The sequence below is a fragment of the Manis pentadactyla genome, chromosome 15, assembly GCF_030020395.1.
Source record: "Manis pentadactyla isolate mManPen7 chromosome 15, mManPen7.hap1, whole genome shotgun sequence".
Lineage (NCBI taxonomy): Eukaryota > Metazoa > Chordata > Mammalia > Pholidota > Manidae > Manis > Manis pentadactyla.
In genome coordinates this window covers 35,488,205-35,506,239 of record NC_080033.1, presented here as the reverse complement: position 1 = coordinate 35,506,239, position 18,035 = coordinate 35,488,205, and the positions used below count along the sequence as shown (strand labels likewise).

Here is an 18,035-nt window from a genome sequence, read left to right as displayed (position 1 = left end):
TTCTTTGTTTTGAAGTCTATTTTGTCTGATATTAGTACTGCAACCCCTGCTTTCTTCTCACTGTTGTTTGCTTGAAATATGTTTTTCCATCCCTTGACTTTTAGTCTGTACATGTCTTTGGGTTTGAGGTGAGTTTCTTGTAAGCAGCATATAGATGGGTCTTGCTTTTTTATCCATTCTGTTACTCTGTGTCTTTTGATTGGTGCATTCAACCCATTAACATTTAGGGTGACTATTGAAAGATATGTACTTATTGCCATTGCAGGCTTTAAATTCGTGGTTACCAAAGGTTCAAGGTTAGCCTCTTTAGTATCTTACTGCCTAAGTTAGCTCTCTTATTGAGCTGTTATGTACACTGTCTGGAGATTCTTTTCTTCTCTCCCTTCTTGTTCCTCCTCCTCAATTCTTCATATGTTGGGTGTTTTGTGCTGTGCTCTTTCTAGGAGTGCTCCCATCTAGAGCAGTCCCTGTAAGATGTTCTGTAGAGGTGGTTTTTGGGGAGCAAATTCCCTCAGCTTTTGTTTGTCTGGGAATTGTTTAATCCCACTGTCATATTTGAATGATAGTCGTGCTGGATACAGTATCCTCGGTTCAAGGCCCTTCTGTTTCATTGTATTAAATATATCATGCCATTCTCTTCTGGCCTGTAGGGTTTCTGTTGAGAAATCTGATGTTAGCCTGATGGGTTTCCCTTTATAGGTGACCTTTTTCTCTCTAGCTGCCTTTAACACTCTTTCCTTGTCCTTGATCTTTGCCATTTTAATTATTATGTGTCTTGGTGTTGTCCTTCTTGGATCCTTTCTGTTGGGGTTCTGTGTATGTCCGTGGTCTGTTCGATTATTTCCTCCCTCAGTTTGGGGAAGTTTTCAGCAATTATTTCTTCTAAGATACTTTCCATCTCTTTTCCTCTCTCTTCTTCTTCTGGGACCCCTATAATATGGATTTTGTTCCTTTTGGATTGGTCACACAGTTCTCTTAATATTGTTTCATTCCTGGAGATCCTTTTGTCTCTCTCTATGTCAGCTTCTATGCATTCCTGTTCTCTGATTTCAATTCCATCAGTGGCCTCTTGCATTCTATCCATTCTGCTTATAAACCCTTCCAGAGTTTGTTTCATTTCTGCGATCTCCTTTCTGGCATCTGTGATCTCCCTCCGGACTTCATCCCATTTCTCTTGCGTATTTCTCTGCATCTCTGTCAGCATGTTTATGATTCTTATTTTGAATTCTTTTTCAGGAAGACTGGTTAGGTCTGTCTCCTTCTCTGGTGTTGTCTCTGTGATCTTTGTCTGCCTGTAGCTTTGCCTTTTCATGGTGATAGGAATAGTTTGCAGAGCTGAGACGAGTGACGGCTGGAAGGACTTCCTTTCTTGTTGGTTTGTGGCCCTCCTCTCCTGGGAGAACAGCGACCTCTAGTGGCTTGTGCTGCGCAGCTGTGCGCAGACAGGGTTTCTGCTTCCTGCCCGGCTGCTATGGAGTTAATCTCCGCTGTTGCTGTGGGCGTGGCGTGACTCGGGCAACTACTCCAAAATGGTGGAGTCGCGTTGGAGCAGGAGCAGCTGGGAGGCTATTTATCTCCGTAAGGGGCCTCCCTGCTCCCTGCAGCCCAGGGGTTAGGGTGCCCAGAGATCCCCGGATTCCCTACCTCTGGATTAAGTGACCCACCCTGCCCCTTTAAGACTTCCAAAAAGCACCCGCCAAAACAAAACAAGGACCACCAAAAAAGAAAAAAAAAATTTTTTTTAATTTAAAAAAAAACATGTGGTTGCTCGTTTTTCTTTATTCTCCGGTGCCAACCTCAGGCCTCTGCTCACCGGTCTTGCTGCCCTGTTTCCCTAGTATTGGGATCCCTATCCCTTTAAGACTTCCAAAAAGAGCTCACCAAAACAAAAGAGCAAAAAAGCAAAAAAAAAAAAAAAAAAAAATGGTCGCATGCTTTTCTTATGTCCTCCGGCACCCGGCCTCCAGTGCCCGCTAACTATTCTTGCTCCCCTGTTTTCCCAGTATCGAGGGCCCTACACTCTGGCCCGGATGGCTGGGGCTGGGTGTTCGGCAGCCCTGGGCTCCGTCTCCCTCCCGCTCTGCCTGCTCTTCTCCCGCCGGGAGCTGGGGGGAGGGGCGCTCGGCTCCCGCAGGGCCGGGGCTTGTATCTTACCCCCTTCGCCAGGCGCTGGGTTCTCTCAGGTGCAGATGTGGTCTGTATATTTTCCTGTGTCCTCTGGTCTTTATTCTAGGAAGGGTTGTCTTTGTTAAATTTTCATATATATATATGTTGTTTTGGGAGGAGATTTCCGCTGCTCTACTCACGCCGCCATCTTCCGCCCCTCCTCTCTTTTTTTCTTAAGTCTGACTAGGCGTTTATCTATTTTGTTTATTTTTCTCAAAATACCGGCTCTTGGTTTCATTAACTTTTTCTCTTGTTTTATTCTTCTCAATTTTATTTATTTATTATCTTATCTTTCTTATGTCCCTCCTGCTGACTTCAGACTTCATTTGTTCTTCTTTTTCCAATTTCAATAATTGTAACTTTAGACTATTGATTTGAGATAGTTCTTTCTTTTTAAAATAGGCGTGGATTACTATATACTTCCCTCTTAGAACTGCCTTTGCTGCATCTCACAGAAGTTGTGGTGGTGTGCTGTTGTTTTCATTTGTCTCCATATAGTACTTGATGTCTGTTTTGATTTGGTCATTGATCCATTGATTATTTAGGAGCATGTTGTTAAGCCTCCATGAGTTTGTGAGCCTTTTTCTTTTCTTTGTACAGTTTATTTCTAGTTTTATACCCTTGTGATCTGAGACGTTGGCTGGTAGAATTGCAATCTTCTTGAATTTACTGAGGCTCTTTTTATGGCCTAGTATGTGTTGTATTCTGGAATATGTTCCATGTGCAGTTGAAAAGAATGTGTATCCTACATCTTTTGGGCAGAGAGTTCTGTAGATGTCTGTTAGGTCCATCTTTTCTAATGTGTTGTTCAATGCCTCTGTCTCCTTACTTATTTTCTGTCTGGTTGATTTGTCCTTTGGAGTGAGTGGAGTGTTGCAGTCTTCTAGAATGAATGCATTACAGTCTACTTCTCCTTTTAATTCTGTTAGTGTTTGTTTCACATTTGTAGGTGCTCCTGTGTTGGGTGCATAGATATTTATAATGATTGTATCCTCTTATTGGATTGATCCCTTTATCATTATGTAACGTCCTTCTTGTGTCTTGTTACTTTCTTTGTTTTGAAGTCAATTTTGTGTGATACAAGTAGTGTAACTCCTACTGTTCTCTGCCTTTTAGTTGCATGAAATATATTGTTCCATCCCTTCATTTTTAGTCTGTGTATGTCTTTGGGTTTGAAGTGAGTCTCTTGTAGGCAGCATATTGTTGGGTCTTGTTTTTTTATCTATTCAGTGACTCTGTGTCTTTTGATTGGTGCATTCAGAGCATTTACATTTATGGTGATTATCGATAGGTATATACTTATTGCCATTGCAGGCTTTTGATTCATGGTTAACAAAGGTTCAAGCGTAACTTCCTTACTATCTAAGAGTCTAACTCAACTCAGTTAGTATGCTATTACAAACGCAATCTAAAGGTTCTTTTTTTTTCCCCACTCTGTTTTTTCCTCCTCCATTCTTTATATATTAGATATTATATTCTGTACTCTTTATCTATCCCTTTTTATTACCTCTGGTGACAGCTATTTAACCTTAGGAACACTTCCATCTATAGCAGTCCCTCCAAAATACACTGTAGAGATGGTCTGTGGGAACTAAATTCTCTCAGCTTTTGCTTATCTGAAAATTGTTTAATCCCTCCTTCAAGTTTAAATGAAAATCTTGCCAGATAAAGTATTCTTGGTTTGAGGCCCTTCTGCTTCATTGTATTAAACATTTCATGCCACTCCCTTCTGGCCTGTGAGGTTTCTGCTGAGAGATGTCTGATGATAGCCTGATGGGTTTTCCTTTGTATGTGATCTTATTTCTCTCTCTGGCGGCTTTTAATAGTCTGTCCTTATCCTTGATCTTTGCCATTTTAATTATTATATGTCTTGGTGGTGTCCTCCTTGGGTCTCTTATGTTGGGAGATCTGTGTACCTCCATGGCCTGAGAGATCTCCTTCCCCAGATTGGGGGAGTTTTCAGCAATTACTTCCTAAAAAACACTTTCTATCTCTTTTTCTCTCTTTTACTTCTTCCGGTACCCCTGTGATACAAATATTGTTCCATTTGGATTGGTCACAACAGTTCTCTCAGTATTCTTTCATTCTTAGAGGTCCTTTTTTCTCTCTGTGCCTCAGCTTCTTTGTATTCCTCTTCGCTAATTTCTATTTCATTTATCATCTCCTCCACTAGATCTAATTTGCTTTTAATACCCTACACTGTGTTCTTCAATGATTGGATCTCCATCCTAAATTCATTCCTGAGTTCTTGAATATTTTTCTGTACCTCCATGAGCACGTTAATGATTTTTATTTTGAAATCTCTTTAAGGGAGATTCATGAGGTCCATTTCATTTGAATCTTTCTCAGGTGTATTCATAATTTTGCTTTGAACCAGGTTCCTTTGATGTTTCGTACTTTGTCTGTGGTGCTTTCTAGTGCCCAGCAGCTCTACTCTCTAGAGCTGCTCAGCCCCTGGTGCAGTGTTTGGGTTTTCAGGGGAGTGTGTTGGTGCTTGGGGCGAGGAAAGAGCTGTTTCCTGCTTCCTGGCTGCTATGCCTGTCTCCACTGCCAGAACCAGTGGGCCAAACACACAGGTGTAAGCCTCTATGCTTTGTGTTTGTAGCTGCCGTTTGTGGGGCTTCCTTCTGGCTGGCCTGTCACCAGGGCAGGGGTTGTCAGTTTGCGAGCCTGAGCCAGGTGCAGGCTAGCCAGAAGACACAGCAGGCTGCGTATCATGGTGGGAGGCCTTGGAGCTCTGCATCCAGCCATGGGGATGGAGCGCCTTAAGATCGTTTAAGCTCCCATCCTGCTGGGCAGAGTACACCCGAACAATTTTGTCTACCTGTCCTTTCTCCTGAGCAGTAAGCTCTGTGCAATCTTTGCCACTTTAGCAGCCCTCTTGCTTTTAGGAAGTCTTTCAGACTGCCCGCCCAGCTCAGCCGGATATGAATCCCTGTTTTCCACAAGCAGCTGGAATCTCCGTCTCTCCAGGTATTCCACCTGTCTTTGCTTTCCAACCCCACTAATCACCAGAGCACCATGCAGTGTAGGTTCTTACTCCCAGAGCAGATCTCCAGGGCTAGGTGTTCAGCAGTCCCAGGCCTCCACTCCCTCCCCGCTCTGTTTCTCTTCCTCCCACCAGTGAGCTGTGGTCTGGAAAGGGCTTGGGTCCCACCGGGTTACAGCTTTGGTACTTTACCCTGTTCCATGAGGTCTGCTCTTTATTCCAGGTGTATGCCGTCTGGTGCAGCCTTCTTTCCTGTTGCTCTTTCAGGATTAGTTGTACTAATTATATTTTCATGTTATATGTGGTTTTAGGAGGAGGTCTCTGTCTCACCTCTCACGCCGCCATCTTTAATCCAATCACCATATAAGCATTTTTTTGAAGTAAACTCTTGAAGCAGTGCAGGGAGTTCCCATATACCATCCACTACCCCCATGTTAGTCAGTTTGGCTGCTATTTCAGAAATATGATAGACTGGGTGACTTAAACAACAAACATTTATTTCTCAGAGTTTTTGGGGCTGGGATGACCGAGCTCAAGGTGCCGGCAGATCCAGTGGCCAGTGACAGCCTGCTTTCTGGTTTGCAGATGGCCACCTTCTCCTTGTATCCTCACATGGCAAAGAGAAAAAGGCATGAACAAGCTCTCATGTCTCTTCTTTTGAGGGCACTCATCCCATTCATGAAGGCCCCACACTTATGACCTCATTACCTGCATTAGGAATTAAGATTCCAACATGGGAACTTGGGAGAACATAAACATTCAGTCCATAACAGCCCCACAAGCACTTTCTCCTGTTGTTATTAAAATCTTAAGTGTGTATGAAGCATTTGTTAATGAACAATAATCATACAGCTAATGAACCAGTACTGACACATTACTATTAACCAAAGTCTATACTTTACTCAGATTTCATTAATTTTATAGAATGTGAAAGGATCTGCTCCAGATATCCCTCCAGAATAACACATTACATTTAGTCATCACATCTGCTTAGATTAGTGTTGACTTTGACAGTTTCTCAGACTCCCCTTGTTTTTGGTGACCTTGAAAGTTGTGAGAACTGGTCACATATATAATGTTTCTTGGTTGCGATGGTCTCATGTTTTTCTCATGGCTAGAAGAGGTGGGACAGGGGTTGGGCTCCTCTGGAAGAGCTGGCATCTAGTGTATGGGGGAAAGAGCAAGACCTGGGCCTTCCTTTAAGGGGCGGGGCTTGTCTGGCTCCAAGAGGCCCTCCTGATACGCATCTGATTTCTCAGACCAGCAGAGACAATAAAAGGATGTAGCCAGACTGGGGCCTCCTTTAGTAATATTCCCCACCCTAGGCTTCCTTCCTAAGGGACTCAAGTTCATGTCCTTAAGTGGATTATTAATAATGCATGTCTGCAGCCATTCAGAGCTTATGAAGGACTATTATTAATAATGAATCACTAGAAAAGCTGTTTCAGGGCCAAGCATTGAGGTTAAGTGCTATTGTTAGTAGCCCTGGAGGGGACCAACATCATGTCCATTTCACAGAGAACCAGGCTCACTGAGGTGAAGTGACTTGCCCAGTCACAAGGCTAAGAAGTGAAAAAGCAGAGATTTAAACCCAACCTGTCCTGACTCAATTCTAGGCATCCTCTATTACACTGCTATCCAGCCACACTGACTTACAACCACTGTTCTCAGTCATGCAAGTGAAGGAACCAGTGTTCACGGAGGTGAGGTGCCTCAGCCCACAGAGGCCTAGCCCCTCATCACTGAGAGCATCTGGACCACAACCCAGGCGTCCCGATCCACTTGGGGCCAGACCCGTTGGGGCCCTGCATGTGGCCTGAGGGGCATATTGCAGGCAGGCCAGCCAAGTGGCATTCCATAGGAAGGAACTGTGCGGACAGAGCCCTCCCCAGATTCTGGGGCCCTGTTTGGTTGGTGTTCTGTCCCGTGGCTCCCTCAGGGTTGCCCATGTGTAGCTGGGGCTCCCAGTTAGACCTCAGCAGGAAGCAGGGAACAGAAAGGACCTCCATGACTGCCCCTCACAGGGGACCAGACAGCCTGGGCACTTCAGCCCACAGCCGTTTCCTGTCTGCACCCTCAAGCCTGGCCCAGAGCAGGTGCTCAGGCCGTACTGAAGGAATGAGGAAGTCCAGTGCTCAACAGGCTGGAATGCCTTCTGCACTTGCCCGGCTATGCCACCAATCTGGCTTTCTCCCAGAGATGGGATGCTCACTCCCCACTACCAGAGTGCAGAAATGCATTGTCTCTAGTCTGCTTTGGGACTGTCCTATCTCTTTAACCCATAGGTTTCCCTTCAACAGAACCAACATTTTCCCTTTAGCTTTAGTTCAACCCCCTGGCACCACACAGAACAGAAGGACTTTCTTCACTTCTTTTAATCCTCAACTGGGTGCCCCCAGCCCACCCCAATCAGCCTCAGCTTCATCTCCAGTCTCGCCTTTCCCGAGGGCTCTGCCTCCTGCTGTCCTCACACTCCACTTGTGTTCCCCCTGTGCTGGGTTGAATTGTGCCACCCCACACCTACCTCCTGCCAAATTCATATGTTGACATTCTAAGCACCTCAGAATGTGATCTTATTTGGAAATAGGGTCATTGCAGATACAATTAGTTAAGATGAGGTTATTAGAGTGGGTCCTAATCCAACATGACTGGTGTCCTTAAAAAAGGGGGAAATTTGGACACAGACATGTACAGAAGAAACACTGTCAAGACACAGGGAGAAGATGGTCATCTGTGGCCTGAGGAAAGGAGCCTGGAGCAAATCCTTCCTCAGCCTTCAGATGGAACTTACCCTGCTGACACCTTTATCTTGGACTTGTACCTCCACAACTAAGAGACTGTACGTTTCTGTTGTTTAAGCCACCTGGTCTGTGGTCCTTTGTTATGGAAGCCTGAGCAAACAAAAACACCCCCCTGTCATTCATTCATTAAATACTGATCCCCTGACATGTGCCAGGGATAAAACAATGAAGATTAACAGAAGGGGCAGAGTTGTTGCTTCATGGGGCTTACACTCTGGTGGGGAAGAAAGACAGGCAGATAATACCTAAAGATTAGAGAATTCCACAGCCATAACCACTCTGAAGGAACTGAACTTGGGTTCCTTTGGCTCTTAACTCTCTGTTCCTATCAACACTTGCCCCTCTTCCCAGAGAAGGGCCTAGGACTCAGCCATCCTAAAGAGGCTTCACTGAGAAAGGTACCCTGAGGGCTGGCAGCCTGGAGCCTGCAGTGACAGCCCCAGATCACCTACCCCCTCTAGCCATCCCCAATATGTGAACAGCACCACTCAGCAAAAGTAAAAACCAATCTGGAACTTATGTGCAACATTTTATGATTTGCTAAGCAATTTCACATCCATCAGAGCCATGAGAAATAATTGCCATTGATATTTTTATAATCAGGAAAGGTAGGAAAAAAGAGAGGGCAGGACCTCAACCTGAAACATCCAGCATTTTCCAAGAGGTCTCCCATACACCAGAGACTGCAAACTATTTTGGTTGTGACAAAATTTAGGAAATACCCTCTATATTATAAGCAAGTATTGTAAACAGGTACACACACACATGTGTGCAACAAATTGAAATAAAAGTATCAAGAAATAAAAAAAGAGGCTTCCCTGCTGTGCTCCATTGTCATCCCATCACTGCGGAAGTGTTTGAAAGTGTACTCCCCTCTCCTGCCACCCCCAGCTCTCCTGCACTCCCTAACCTCCAAGATTAGCAGCCTCCTACCTCTGCCCCACAGACTGCTCCTCTGCTGCCCACCTTGTCCTTGAAAAACTCCACCAACCTCTGCTGCTTTCCTGGACTCAGGTCCTCCACCGGCTGCCAGGACCCTGCCCTCTACCCTCCTTCTTTGCTGCTTCCTTTCTCTGCTCCCACATCTTTAGCTTGTGATTTGGAAGAATTTCAAGCATACAGAAAAGTTATAAGAATTGTACAATCCTTATAGCTTTCACCTAAATTCATCAGTTGTTAACATTTTGCCATTTTGCCTTATCCCCATTTGTATAAACTTACTGTTGTTATTTGCTGAACTATTGGAGAGGAAGTTGGAAACATTATGACCCATCATCCAAAAATACTTTAGCTGTATCTCCTAAGAGCAGTTATTTTACATAACTACAATTTAAACATTAATCAAGGAAATTTTACATTAACTCACTATTATTATCTAAAAATACAGTCCATATTTAAATTCTATCAGTTGTCCTAATTAGTGTCCTTTGAAGCATTTTTTTTTTCCTGATCCAAGAGCCAAACTGGAATCAAACTTTGCACTGAGTTGTCACATCCTACTTCCCTTCAGAGGGTATCCTCCCTCTGAGGGTATCCTCCCTCAGCAAGAGTCTCTCCTGACTTCCGCAATTTACTCTTTGTGACTGGCCCCAGCTTGCATCTGTGCCATCATTTTCAGCCCTGCTTTGGCCCCCTTTGCCTCTGTCTCATGAATATTTACTCCTCCCTGAACTGCTAGGTCCTCTAAAGTAGGGAGTCTAGTTCATCTGTGTACCCTGGTGCCAGACCCAGTGTTTAGTGAATGCACCATGGAAGAGTGGAAAACACTTGCCTGGAGTCAACCAGACAGACCCTGGATTTAAACTGTGACTCCCCAGCCTCTGTTGTTGTGACGTTCACCGGGTTATTTAACAGTTGCTCTGCAAAGATAATACAACCTGCCTTGTAGGTCTACCATGAGAATCTCCTTAGGTGCTGTTTGGCACACAGTTTGCCTGGAAGGAGAGAGAAAGGATTGTCTTCTGCAGCCATGTCTACTGGAACTCAAAGTGTAGGACAGCAAAGAAGCAACCAACCCTAAGCCCCTGAACTTTCCTTATCCCCTCAGCCCCGGCTCTGAGCATCATGGAGCTCTCCTCAGCACTAAGCAGCCTGACCCTCCCAAGGCTTGGTGGAGGGAGAGGAGAGCCTCAGGTGAAGGAAAGCACATTTAATGATACAAGAAATCAAGCTGGCTCCCAAGATGGAGAGGTAGGATTCAAGCACCTTTGAAAGAGACCCAGTCCATAATTTGACCAGACGCTTCATGAACATGATAATCTGGCATAAATTAGCCCAGCTAAGAAACACCCACTACTTTCCTACAGAATAAACAACCCAGGAGCCCATTGGCCTAGACCCCCTGCAAAATCTCTACCCAGGCTGTGGGCTCAGGTTCCAAGGCTTCCTGCAGTAGGAAGGACCTGCTGCCCCAGGAATGCATTTGTTAATATCAGATTCCAGGACAACAGCTGGATCCAATTTAGCAGCAGAACATTGACAGCGAGGCCTGGCCACCCACTAGCACCCCTCAGGAGGGTCTGAGCCTGCCATTCCCTTTTCCACGGAGATGGAGTTGCTGCAACTCACTGGGCCCACCCAGCCCCCTTGTGCCTTCCAAGCAGCCTGGGGAAGAAGTGACCAGACCGACTGGCAATCCAATTTTTGTTCCTGTTGACTTGTCTTCCTAACTGCTTCTCAGATTTTCCAAAACACAGAAGTGATTTCTTCAGGGACATGGTGACAGGAAGCTGCATGGCTGTCTGCCTGCATGGGTTTTGGGTTCCAGGGGTAACATCTCCATCTACTGCAAAGGGACACATATATAGTCATGGTCCCTCCCCACCCTGCCACACAGGTGTGTGTACATACACATGCCACTCTCTAGCATCAGACCCATCGTGCCCTGCGATTGGAAATCTCGGGCTCTCAGAGCAGGTAGAGTCCATCCCTCAGTGTCCGAAGAGGGTCAGGGACTTGGCAAAGGTCAGCCAGCAAAGTAGGTCTCTGGTTCCAGTGCATTCCAATGTGAATAAATATTTATTAATGATAATAATAACAATGTTTACTGGATGCCTTATTTATTTATTATCTGTGTCTTGGATACATTTAATAGGTTTCCAAAAACATGCATGTGTGTAAACAAGGGTGCTAGTGGGGAAGTAGGTTCAGAAGATACAAGTAAGTAACGGATTGTGAGGAACAGGACTCTGTCCTAGAAGGGGTACAGCACTTAATTAGGTACCAGCTACGACTTCCAGCAAAAAATGATCTCAACTGCAAAATCTGAACAGTAGATTTTCCATGTTTGGGGTAGATGGGGATTATCCAATTCATTTCTTTAAAGATAAAGCCTGTTACTTTGTATAAAAGATGTATGGGATCAGAAAAAAAATGGGCAGTTGTCATGGTATTTAGGAAGATTCGAAGAGAGAAACTGCACTTTCATATCATCATACAGTGGTGGACAGCTGACCAAGTTAATTATTACTCTGCTTCAACATCGTGAGTTATCATACAGTTTTCAGAGGCAGAACAGAAAAAGAAGGCCTTTTTATTGTTACTTGCTATTTGTACTTTTAGATCATTTCCATTGCCTTTTCCAACACCATGAGTCAAATAAATAATTAGCTTTTTTATTGTGAGTACTTTTACTGGAGGGAGAGTACAGTTGTAGATATTTTTCACATCCGCAAAATATCCAACATACCTTCTCTGAGAAGGAATTTCTATCCCCTGAAATTAATGCTGATGCTTCTATCTGTTCGTTGTTCTCCAAAGTGATAAAGGCTGTCCTCTGCAGTTTTAAATATTTCACTGGCAGTAAGGCAGGCACACACCATAGTTCCAGTTCTGCCTTTGCCTCCCTTACAGTGAATCACAGCGATGTTTTCATTATCTTGAGCCATCCACTCATCTACTTCCTTGGTGAATGCCAGCATCTCACTCAGGGGACATTGTGATCATCAATCATTATTTGATGGGCCCTATAATGGAAATACTTACGATCATAATCTCCTTCACTGCATAGATTGTAGACTTGGTAGTGGTTGCCATGCTTGGTATCCAGGAAACATACAACTTCCTTGATGGGATTCCTATAAAAAGACGCCTTTCAGAAGATGGGAATGACATGGCAATAATACGTCCAGTAATGTAAGTGAGATCTAAGTCAAATCCATCCTTGTATCGCTGTTTATTTCCTGAAACCATCCTTCTGCACAGCATTTCAAGATGTCTTTTTTGATAAGCCAGATGAAAAACTCTTATCAGAATGATAAGTCATAGAAGTAGAAATAAAATTGCCAGTCTGGGACTCTCTTTAAGAACATTAAAATCATAAAAAAATATAAACACTATCAACCAGTAGAGTTACCACAATAATGACAGCATCTAAACAGTTAAGTATGTCAGAAAAATAAGATCGTATCCCTTCTACAAATACTTGAAGAAGAATATCCATTAAAAAAAAAAGCAATAGCTAAAGAAATTGAATGAAATGCCAAAGGAGTATACATTGTGTTATCAGTGACACTTAGGTCTGTAATGATTAGGGACAAATCCACAAAGGTCAGCAACACTCCAAATATTCTGAATGCAAAAGATGATACAATTAAGTTCACAGTCTAATCACACTACCACATGAATTAGGAAATCGATGTCTTCATCACCATTGTCAAACTTTGAAAGTTGTTCTATTTTACTGTCATTCATGGCTCTAACACAGATTACTTTTTCCAGCTCACCTGAGTCAGAGTTTGCCCTGGGGGGTCACTCAGGATACTGCTGTCAATTCACCCAGCGCAGTGTTTGCCCTCCAGAGTCCCTCAGAGGATACTGCTGTCAAATTACTTAGCACAGAGTTTTCACTGATGATGTCCTTACTGGTCACTGACATGAACTCATACCAGTCACAGCTTCTGAAGACATTCTGGCTAGAACACACAGCAAAGGCTGTTAGAGCATTCTTATCTTCATACAAATTAGGAAAATCGATGTGCCCGTCACCATCATCAGGCTTGGAAAGTTGTTCTATTTTACTTTCGTTGGTGGCACCATCAGAGATTACTGATGTCAATTCATCTACATCATTCCCCTTGTTCTCATTGTTGTCAGAGGACCCTAAAGAGTCGCCCATAACTCATAACTTTATTTTTTTTTTAACGCAGGAACCAGAAATATAAAGGGCCCTCCTTTAATCTGTGTGTTGTTGTTTTGTGGCTGAATTTAATCTACAATTAATCTATAAATAGTCTTTACAAGTGAACCAGGAACACCAGCTCACGCTCAGTGGGAATAGGAATCCCAAGCTCCAAGGCTTCTGCCTTTTTTGTTCCAGAGAGGCGGGCCCAAGAACCAGGACAGGCCAAGGCAGAGAGATTTCTGGGATCCCCTGAGCTCTGCAAGGCCAGGATCTGCTTACCTGATGCTCCTTCTCCCAGTACTAGAATAGAAGTATCTGTCTATGGCAACCCCAAACAACAGATTCCAGGTGGTCCTGAGATCATACACGTGGTTGAATTTTTTTGTTGTTGTTTTTATTCAGGTATACTTGACATATAACGTTCCATTAATTTCAAGTGTATAGCATGTGATTTGATATTTGTACATATTGGGAAATGATCATGACAATAAGCCTAGTTAACATCCATCACCATACATGGTTATACATTTTTTTGTGATTCTATTATCTTAACAACTTTCAAATATGCAGTACAGTATTATTGACTATAGTTACCATGCTGTACATTACACATCCATGACTTACTCATTTCATTTTCATAGTTGGAACCCCCTACACCCATGTCACACACACCCTCCTCCCCTACCACTGGCAATCATCAATCTGTTCTCTGTATCTGTGAACTCAGGTTTTCTTTGTTTTTTTCATATTACACATGTAAGTGAGATCACATGGCATTTGTCTTTCTCTGACTTATTTCACTTAGTATAATGCCCTCAAGTTCCATCCATGTTGTCACAAATGACAATATTTTCTTCTTTTTATGATTGAATAATATTCCACTCATATATTATATATATGTATCACATTTTCTTTATCCTTTCGTCCGTTGATGGACACTTGTTTCTGTATCCTGACGTGAACGTGTAAGTGCATGTATCTTCTTCCAGTAACACTTTCATATTCTTTAGGAAGATACCCAGAAGTGGAATCGTTGGGTTCTATGGTTGTTCTGTTTTTAACTTTTTGAGGAACGACTATACTGTTTTCCATAGAGGCTGCATGAATTTACATTCCCATCAACAGCTCACAAGGGTTCCCTTTTCTCCACATCCTTGCCAGTGCTTGTTATCTCTTGTCTTTTTGATAATAGTCATTCCAACAGGTATGAAGTGATATCTTGTGGTTTTGATTTAAATTTCCGTGATGATTTGTAATGTTGAGCATCTTCTCATGTGCTCAGTGGCCATTTTGTATGTCTTCCTTAGAAAAATGTCTCTCTAGGTCCTCTACCCATTTTTAAATCGGACTGTTTGTTTTCCTTAAGAGTTAATATCATGAAGCACTCAGAACAGTGCAAAGCCCAGAGTAAGCACAGTGTAAGTGCTAGCAATTATTATTTGGGGAAGTCTGAATGGAAAGCGAGTTTGGAGAGAAGGTCAGGAGTTTCTTTTGGATGCACATTAATGCATATTAATGTCTGTTGAATATCCAAAGGAATGTCATTGAACAAGAGCTCAAATGTACAAGTCTGGAGGTCAGGGGACAGGCCTGAGTGGGAGATGCAAAGCTGCAGGTAATTGGCATATAGGTGGTATTTTAAGTCATGAAACAGATTGATATCACCAAGAGAGTGGAGATGAAGAAGAGAAATATCCCTATGACTGAGCTCTGGACACCCCAAAGTTTAGAAGGTGCAGGTCTGTGAAGGAGAAACAAAGGAAATTGAGAAAGGACAGCCAGAGAGGTAGGAGGAAAGCCTGGAGAGTAGAGTCCTGGAGACTAATTGAAGTAAGCTTGACAAGAAAAGATGAAGGTCAGCTGTCTAATGCCCCTGACGGGTCAAGTGAGATGAAGACTGAGAAGTGGTCATTGAATGTGGCCACAGGAAGGTCACTGAGACCCTTGGAGCAGTTCTGATGAGATGGAGGAGGCAGATGTCACATTAGAGTATGTTTAAGAGAGAATGGGAGGACCTGAATTGAAGGCCATGCATATAGACAAAACTTTTGAAGGTATTTCTATAAAGGAAGACAAAGAATGAGAGGGAGGAGTGAATATGAAGTCAAGGGATTTCCTTGTTTCTCTTTATTTTTGTAAGACAGGCTTTAGTTCAGCATATTTGCACATACATACATTTGAAGTATTCCTTTATGGGGCATTTGAATGAGGTAGTTTTATCAAAGAAAGGCACAGAACTCTAGGAGAGATTGTCACTGTTGGAGGTCATACCACTCGATGAGGTCGGAAACCTGTCTCATACACTGAGTAAAGGTTAACTCCAGTGTTTGGTAATACAGGTCATTGGTGTTTAACAGCTGATGTTACAGAATCTTTGGAGAGTTTTGTAACTAAACACATATGTGTAGTTAGGTGTGATGTATGCCATAGTATGTTACATCTGAAAAAGAAGAAAGCTGGTAACTCAAAAGGAAGAGGTAAAAATTGAAAAGTTATTATATGAAGTATGATGGGAAAGGGCTTTAAGAAGCTTCTGGACAGTCAATAAAACAAAGCTGACTGGCCTTTCTGGGGTCACCCAATGAAAGCAGTAAACACAACATGATAAACACAACCTCAGAGTTCAGGCTTCTGCTGCCATCTTTCACCAAGGGGAACCAGAGCTTCCCTGATAGGATGGGGTGAGTGGGCAGGGGGCACTAGGGGTGGGACTTGGGGGTAAGACAGCAACAGAGGCCTGAGACATCTTGTGGTGAGGAAGCAAGGATGCTTTCAAAGGCCTGAAGGCTCTGTGGAGCTAGGGGAGGAGGCCAGCCTGTGGGGAGGACTCCCACTTGGAAGGGTGACCATGGAATGAGGTGCTCAGAAGGGACATCCATAATCTCAGCCTTCCTGAAGCTGAGTCTGTAACTCTCAGGTACTGGAAAGAGAATGTTCATGTGGTATGTTCCATAAGGCAGTTAGAATGCCTATGTGAATTGTCAGTACTGTTTACTAGAGAAAATGCTATATGTGGATAGAACCAAAGTATGAGATTTTTATTGAGATTTTGTTCAGCAAACAAAATGCCAAACTATTTTTCCCTACATCTTACTCAGTTGTTTGGTCGATAAAGAAAATGCTATACACTTGGTGGCTTATAAACAACAGAAATTTATTTCTCGTGGTTCTGAAAGTTGGGAAGTGTGAGATCGTGGCAGCAGATCCAGTGCCTCGTGGGGCCCCCTTTCCAGTTCACGGATGGCAGGCTTCTCCCTTCATCCTCATGTGACAGGAGGGGTGAGAGAGATCCCCAGAGTCCTGTTTTAAGGGCACTCATCTTCATGAGGGCTCTGCTGTTATGACCTCACCACCTCCCAGAGGCTTACTTCCAAATACCATCACACTGGCATTAGGTTGCAACGTGGGAATTTTGGGAAGACTCCACATTCAGTCTGTACTCCCCTACAAGCCTTTTGATCTGTTCAAGTTGTTCGGTTAGATACTCAGAATTTCCGAAGCCTCTGTCTGTTCCAAGTAGTGTTTGATTGGAATGTAATGTTGATCAGTGTGTTAATCAAAAGGTGTCTCTGATAGTCTACAGGAACTGTTTTAGACTCATGATGTATGTACAAGCTTGCCATCTGCCTGTATAACCAGACAACATGTCCATCTGCCTTTACCATGAGGAAAGTAGTTCTCATTCTTAGTCTAAGGAAACATTGGGGAAATATTTAACTAAAGGTCAAGGACAAAGCTGTGTTGCTCCCCTGGCCTGTTTTTCTTTTGATGTTCTTATTTTAACACCTACTCCCTGTGCCTAGCCCAAGTTGCAGAAGCCAAGCTCTAGTTGTAAACTTTTCCCACTGTCCAATTCCCACCAAAACTGACTTTGCCACCCATTCCATGCTTGCTGCAATTAGCACTTGAACTGACCAGTATGTAGCCAGGGGGCATTTCTGGAGAAACTAGAAGATTAGCACAAATAAGGAAGCACAGGGTGAAGGACCTAAGCTGCCCAAGGCTTGTCATCCTCAGAGCCCCCAGACTCAGCTTCCTCTCTGGATGCCTGGGGCAGTCCAACTGTGATATCGTCCAAAATAAATATTTGATCTTTGTCCTGGTTCCTGACATGCAGCTCCCAAAACCTTTGGAATCACCAGAGAGATATGAGGGTCTTTTGTATGCTAGTTACATGACTGGTGGCTGAGAGTATTGCAGCATGTCCCCAGAAAGCCCAAGGCATAATTGGAGGGTTGGAAGTTGCAGCCCAACACCCAGACCTCAGGGGAGGAGAGAGGAGCTGGAGATAGAGTTAATCACCAATGGTCGTTGATTTAACCAATTATCCCTACATAATGGAACCTCCACAGAAACGCTAAACAGTGAGAGGTTCAGGGAGCTTCCAGGTTCTTGAGCACACTGAGGTGCTGAGAGGGTGGTGTCTGCCAGACCTTGCCCTGTGCATCTCTCCCAACTGACTGTTTCTGAGTTGAATCCTTTATGATAAAGTGCAAATCGTAAATAAGGTGACTTCCTAAATTCTGTGAATTACAGTGAGTTATCAAACCTGAGGAAGGTGCTTGGGGTACCCCCCTGCATTTATAACCAGTTGGTCACAAGTGCCAGTACCAACCTGGGATTTACTCCTAGCATGTGAAGTGGGGGCCGACTTGTGGGAGTGAGTCTTTAACTTGTGGGATAATGTCAGGATTGAGTTGAATTGCAGGACACACAGCTGGAGAGGCAGCACTGGACAAGACAGCATGTATTTGGTGTCAGAAGTGTCATGAGAAAAAACAGCTTACCAGACACCAAAGCCTGCAGCAAGGGGAGGGGAGAAGTCTGGGAAAAAGCAGGGAAGAGAGGCAAGGGGACATTCAGGCAGGATCCACGTTGTAGGCCAGGACAGCAGTTATGTTCAACAAGCAATCTTTGGTCAAAAAATCTCACATTTAATGGACAGATGTTGATGATT

The 18,035-nt window shown here is 43.6% G+C and overlaps 1 protein-coding gene and 1 pseudogene across 2 annotated transcripts in view; one reads left to right on the top strand and one right to left on the bottom strand.

Annotated features, from left to right (window-relative positions):
- N4BP1 (NEDD4 binding protein 1) overlaps window positions 1-18,035 on the top strand; it is a 104,166-nt gene that overhangs the window by 40,195 nt on the left and 45,936 nt on the right. The gene's annotated exons all lie outside the window — the stretch shown is intronic.
- On the bottom strand, window positions 9,482-13,724 carry LOC130681071 (phosphatidylinositol 3,4,5-trisphosphate 3-phosphatase TPTE2-like; annotated as a pseudogene).